This window comes from Tasmannia lanceolata, unplaced genomic scaffold, assembly GCF_043159265.1.
Source record: "Tasmannia lanceolata isolate RefF3 unplaced genomic scaffold, GAP_Taslan_0.1 ptg000008l, whole genome shotgun sequence".
Taxonomy (NCBI): Eukaryota; Viridiplantae; Streptophyta; class Magnoliopsida; order Canellales; family Winteraceae; genus Tasmannia; species Tasmannia lanceolata.
This window is the reverse complement of record NW_027518685.1, coordinates 46,354,609-46,360,487: the sequence shown is the minus strand read 5'-3', so window position 1 is coordinate 46,360,487 and position 5,879 is coordinate 46,354,609. Positions and strand designations below refer to the sequence as shown.

Below are 5,879 nucleotides of genomic sequence, written 5' to 3'. Positions count from 1 at the left end.
TTTCACCTCCACCACTATTTCCCCTTTTTCAAATTCGAGCCCTAACCTCGATTTTCTTTTCTCCGATCTTTAAATCTCAGATCTGTGTTGATTTCAATCCTATTCTCCATCTCTTTTAGTGCTAGATCTGCAATTTCCTCTAGATCTAAACCATAGCTTCTTTTTTTTTTATCACTTAAAATCCCTAAATAGAAATCATAACTCTTGAAATTCATCTTTTCTGGTGGGTTTCTGCTGGAATCTAGCTGGAATCCGGCTAGGTCGGTGGAGTTGTCGCAGATCCGGTGGATCTCCCATTATCTTCCGGTGGAATTATTCTTCTCAGGTTAGACATCTCTTATTTTTCTAAATGATTTAGTTCTAATCTCGTTTTTGTTCAAAACCTTATTTGAAAAATCTGAGAGAGAGAAAGAGAGATCTCTGCAGTTCATTTTCTCTGGTGAGAGATTTTATTATCTGATCATCAATTTTCTTCTCGTTAAGCCATAGATCTAAGCCCTAAACTCAGTCATTTCTAGTTAAATCTATTTGATCTCTTCATTACTTTGGTTTATCATCATAAAAAAAAAAACTTATAAATTCTAGATCTGAGCTTCAGCTGGTTTAAAATCAAGATCTGACTCTATCTCTTTAGATCTAGATAATCGTCATTATCAGGTAATTTTCATTGTTGTTGATTTACTGTGTAGAATGTAGAATGTGTTGGTTATATTTGCTCGATCTCTGAATTTCTTTTTTTAGATAGATCGAAAGCTTCTTTATGGATTTCTACAAATATTACTTCTATTCCCATGGACTGAGTTACTTGATCTTTGCTATCATTGTAATGAGCTGGCGTTTGATTTTGCAAACCTTGTTTTGGTTTCAATAATTTTCGAGAAGTGGTAGCAATCAAAAGTTTGAATCCATGATCCCTCTTATTTTTATTTCATGCATGATATTGATTTTCTTTATGATGTGGTGAGGAAAGACAGTAATTAATGGTGCAATTTCATGACCTAATTTTGATCTTAACAATTTCTTTGCTAATTTCCTCTGAGGTGTGTGGTAAGAATCAGTGTTTTGAATTCTAACTTCAGTTTCAATCTCACTTGGACTTTATTAATTTCTTGTAAGAGGTGCCCGTAATCAAAATCTTGATCTCATTGATCATACTGACTTCTTCTCAGATGTTATAGTAATCAGTGATTTGATTTTATAATTTGGTTTTTTATGTCAGCAGTTTCCTACTAACTTCCTTTGGAATGTAGTAATAGACTAAAGTCTGACCTTAAAACCTGATTGTCAATTTCTTTTGATTGCAACAACGATTTTATTTGGAATAGCATTGACCTCATCAAAACACGTGAGTGAATGTTTGACAGCAATATAACTATAGTATGATTAGCACTAGAATACCATCTTTTATCATCAGGTCTTTAGGGCATGGCTTCTACAGTTGGCTCTTGGGCGGCTCCTAGTAGCTTTGCTATGGATAAGAAATTTTCACTTTCTTCGGACAAATTCTCTTCTCTTGCTTCTATATCTTCAAGTTCTCTTGGTCGCAGGAGACAGCAATTGCGTCTACAGAAAAGATGTTCTTCCAGAATAAATGCAATGGCCAAGGAGTTATATTTCAACAAGGATGGGTCGGCTATTAAGAAGCTTCAAACTGGTGTTAGCAAGCTTGCGGACCTTGTTGAGGTAACTCTCGGGCCAAAGGGCAGGAATGTTGTTCTGGAGAGCAAGTATGGCTCCCCAATAATTGTTAACGACGGTGTCACTGTGGCCAAGGAGGTCGAGTTGGAGGCTGTTAAGAATATTGGTGCTAAATTGGTGTGACAAGCTGCCGCAAAGACCAATAACTTGGCTGGGGATGGCACTGCAACCTCTGTTGTTCTTGCACAAGGACTGATTGGTGAAGGTGTTAAGGTGGTTGCAGCTGGTGCCAATCTTGTTCAAATCACTCGAGGTATTGAGAAGACCGCCAAAGCTCTAGTTGCTGAGCTTAAGTTAATGTCAAAAGAGGTTGAAGATAGTGAACTGGCAGATGTTGCTGCAGTTAGTGCTGGAAATAACTATGAAATCGGGAACATGATAGCTGAAGCGATGAGTAAAGTTGGTAGGAAGGGTGTAGTGACATTGGAAGAAGGGAAAAGCGCCGAGAACAGCCTCTATGTTGTTGAGGGGATGCAATTTGATCGTGGTTATATCTTTCCTTACTTTGTAACAGATAGTGAGAAAATGGCAGTGGAATTTGAGAATTGCAAGTTACTTCTTGTTGACAAGAAGATTACAAATGCGAGAGATCTGATCAGCATTTTGGAGAAGTCAATAGGGGCGATGAAGGCGATAGCCCAAGCCCATCTTTAGAGGACTCGCTCAATCCAAGTAGCGCTCCCCTCTTTTGTTTAGTAGGTCTACCCAACCTTTTGGATTTCTTTTAACCATTTTTTTAAAAAGAACCCTTCTCTGGGCAATGATAAGGTTACTTGGAGCCCGTCTTTGTGTTTTGTTGCTCACCGTTTTTTTTTTTGCGCTTGAATCTGCACAAGTTGATGCCCCCTGTTATGCACCAAAATTTATAAAAATCAGAAATATCATTGCATGCATTTGTATAATTTGTTGAAAATTTAAGATTCTTCTTTTATGTTAAGTTTTGAGTTAGGTTCTGAAGATGAATGAACTGTTTAGGTGAGACTATCTTGAAAGCTTATCATACTTATTTTTTATTTTAATAAATTGTTTAATTAAAGAAGGAAATCAGATGACTACTCTATTCGATTTTATCGACATGAGTACTGTTTGATTTCAAGGCGGTTTGTAGAAATATTATATGTGTATGAAATCAGATGATTACTTTGGCATCATCTGATTTCGTTGGAGTCCCCGTATTGGGGTTTGTGGTTGGCTTTGAAGTGTTTAATATCATTTTTTTTATTTCATTAGGCTACCCAGCGGCTGGTCTGGGTTAATTAATTTTATTTTAAATAAATTGTTTAATTGAAGAAGGAAATCAGATGATTTGCACTATTCGATGTCCTTGACACGAATATCGTCTGATTTCAAGGCGGTTTGTAGAAATATTATACGTGTAGGAAATCAGATGATTACTTTGGCATCATCTGATTTCATTGGAGTCCCGGTATTGGGGTTTGTGGTTGGCTTTGAAGTTTTTGATATTGTTTTTACTTCATTAGGCTACCTAGCGGCTGGTCTGGGCTAATTAATGTTGTTTATTATGCTATGATTGCTATTATTACCAGGTTTACTCTTTAGTTATAAGTCTATCTTTGGTTAGTACTTGATTTGTTTATATAAGAATTGAATGGAAATTTGAGATTGCCTAGTAGCTCTTTTCTGCTCTCTTGGTGGACTAACGCAGTCTTCTAGACTTCTTTAGATACTAGAACCTGTACTAGGAGGCATATTCTGTCTCATTAGGAAATCCTCCTTTGGAGGCAAACCTCATTTTTCGCTCAACCTCAAGGAGGTTGCTTTGATTTTGATAAATGGTGTACCCATAGGAGGCATGCCTTGCCTCATTTAGAGAGCCTTTGAATCATTCGTTTGTGTGGTGATGTTATCGGGGGAGTCTTTGACTCATTTGATCTTTATTGATGTTATTAGGGAGTCATCTGTCTTGGCTTTGTAAGTAATTAGCCTTTAGAAGGCCTGCTTGGCCTCATTTGTAGAATCCTCTCTGAGGTTGCACCTTAATTTGTTCCTTTGTTAATTAGAGACCAATTTGGTCAATTAGTTGTCTTAGCCTTGCTTACCCCTTGCAAGGGCAATGATAAGGTTACTTGGAGCCCATCTTTGTGTGTGTTTGGGAGACCTGCCCGGTCTCATTCTCTCGCTAGTTCTCCTCTTTGTGCGTCGTTTGGTTTTTAGGAGAACACCCTACTCGGCTTGGCTTCATACTCCTACCCTTATGGGGTACTGGGCGCACATTTGTTGCACCCTAGGGCTAAGTAGCTGTCCGGCCCGGCTGGGTGTTTTACCTCTGCCAAATGTGCAAATTCTTGTTCCTTTTCTTTTAGGGAGTCTCTGACTCATTTATCCTTTAGTTGGTGTTAGTGGAGTCTTTGACTCATGTTCCTTTTCTTTTAGGGAGTCTCTGACTCATTTATCCTTTAGTTGGTGTTAGTGGAGTCTTTGACTCGTGTTTTCTTTTCTTTTAGAGAGTCTTTGACTCATCTATCCTTTAGTTGGTATTAGTGGAGTCTTTGACTCATGTTTCTTTATCTTTTAGAGAGTCTTTGACTCGTCTATTCTTTAGTTGGTGTTATTGGAGTCTTTGACTCATGTTTCCATTTCTTTTAGAGAGTCTTTAACTCGTCTATTCTTTAGTTGGTGTTAGTGGAGTCTTTGACTCGTGTTTCCATTTCTTTTAGAGAGTCTTTGACTCATTTATCCTTTAGTTGGTGTTATTGGAGTCTTTGACTCGTGTTTCCATTTCTTTTAGAGAGTCCTTGACTCATTTATCCTTTTAGTTGGTATTGTTAGAGTCTTTGACTCATATTCCTTTTCTTTGAGAGAGTCTTTGACTCACTTGTCCTTTGCAGTGTTATTAGAGAGTCTTTGACTCATTTGCTCTTATAATGGTATTATTAGAGCCTAGTTTCCCCTTTTAGCCCTAGGATTTGGCCTTAGGGAGTTGTTTTTTGTATTTTCCCTCCGGTCTTTGACCAAAAGGGTGAAAACATCAGAAACCTATAATCCAAAAATATCGAAACATTTGAATTGTTTTAAGATGTTCTGAGTGTAGTTAGAGAGTTCGTTTCGAACTACGTTGGCTTGATCCTCTTTCACGAGGTACGTAGTGCAGCTTGGGATTTATATCCCAAGTCCAGCCAAACTTTTTTGTAAATAATATTTTAAACCTTCTTTTAAAACCTTTAAAATCTTGTTTTCAAAAGATCTTCCTCTAGAGTTAGGAGTTTCTCCTAGATAGAGAGTTTTAGAGTTAGGGTTTTTCTTTTGATAGGTTGTTTGATTGTTTGTTTGTTGTGTGCTTGTTTTAGAGTTAGGGGTCTGTCCTAGAGTTATAGGAGCGCCTCCGTCCGGTCAGTCGGCGATCTACATCGCCGAGTGATGACTAGTGTAGGGCACATTAGTCCACCATTTGTTTTCCTTAGGAAATACAGCCTAGTTACACATAGGTTGTAGGAATCACCTGCATTAGCTTAGGGCTAATCCGCATTTAGTTAGGGCATATAGGGCGTCCTAAAATGCACAATTCACTGGAATTTAAATAATCGTACAAGAAATTTCTAATAACTGGTCCGGTCTTTTAGATCGAGTCTAGGATAGAGGTCTATGTGTCTTAGGCATCCTAGTTTAGAATAGGTGCGAAGAACTACGTTGCCTTGATTCTCGTGGAGGCGGGGATACGTAGGCTTCTTTGGATGAATACCAGACCATCCGAGGACTCGGGCTAATAATGTAGAGTCTTAGGATTTGTTGTGTAGTTATTGTATGATTTGATATGTTTTCTTACTTTTTTTTGTACTGATCCTATACCTTTAGCTGTAGCTTGCATGTGTTCGTACATCAGAACTTAGACACCTATTAGGAATGTCACTCATAACCTAGCTATGCTTAGGTGACACATCTTTCACTTTATGTGTGCTCATTATTTGTATTCTCAGGAAATGCATGCTTAGGTAGACGACTCCTGAGGATTGTTCCCATTTCACATGATTTTTACCCAAACTTCTTTGGAGTTAATAATAAATGGCATAAGAGACCAAGTGCTTGCACTCGGACGAATTGGGGGTGCTCTCAGACCTTCTCCTTTCGTAACCAGGCACGAACCCATATATATTTCTGGTTATCAATTGCACAGAGGATTTGATTTAAGGGTTCCATGGATGGCGACTCTGAGTTTATTTTAA

The 5,879-nt window shown here is 38.1% G+C and overlaps 1 pseudogene; it reads left to right on the top strand.

Moving 5' to 3' along the window:
• Window positions 1–1,407: 1,407 nt before the first annotated feature.
• On the top strand, window positions 1,408–2,352 carry LOC143882997 (chaperonin 60 subunit beta 1, chloroplastic pseudogene; annotated as a pseudogene).
• Window positions 2,353–5,879: the final 3,527 nt, after the last annotated feature.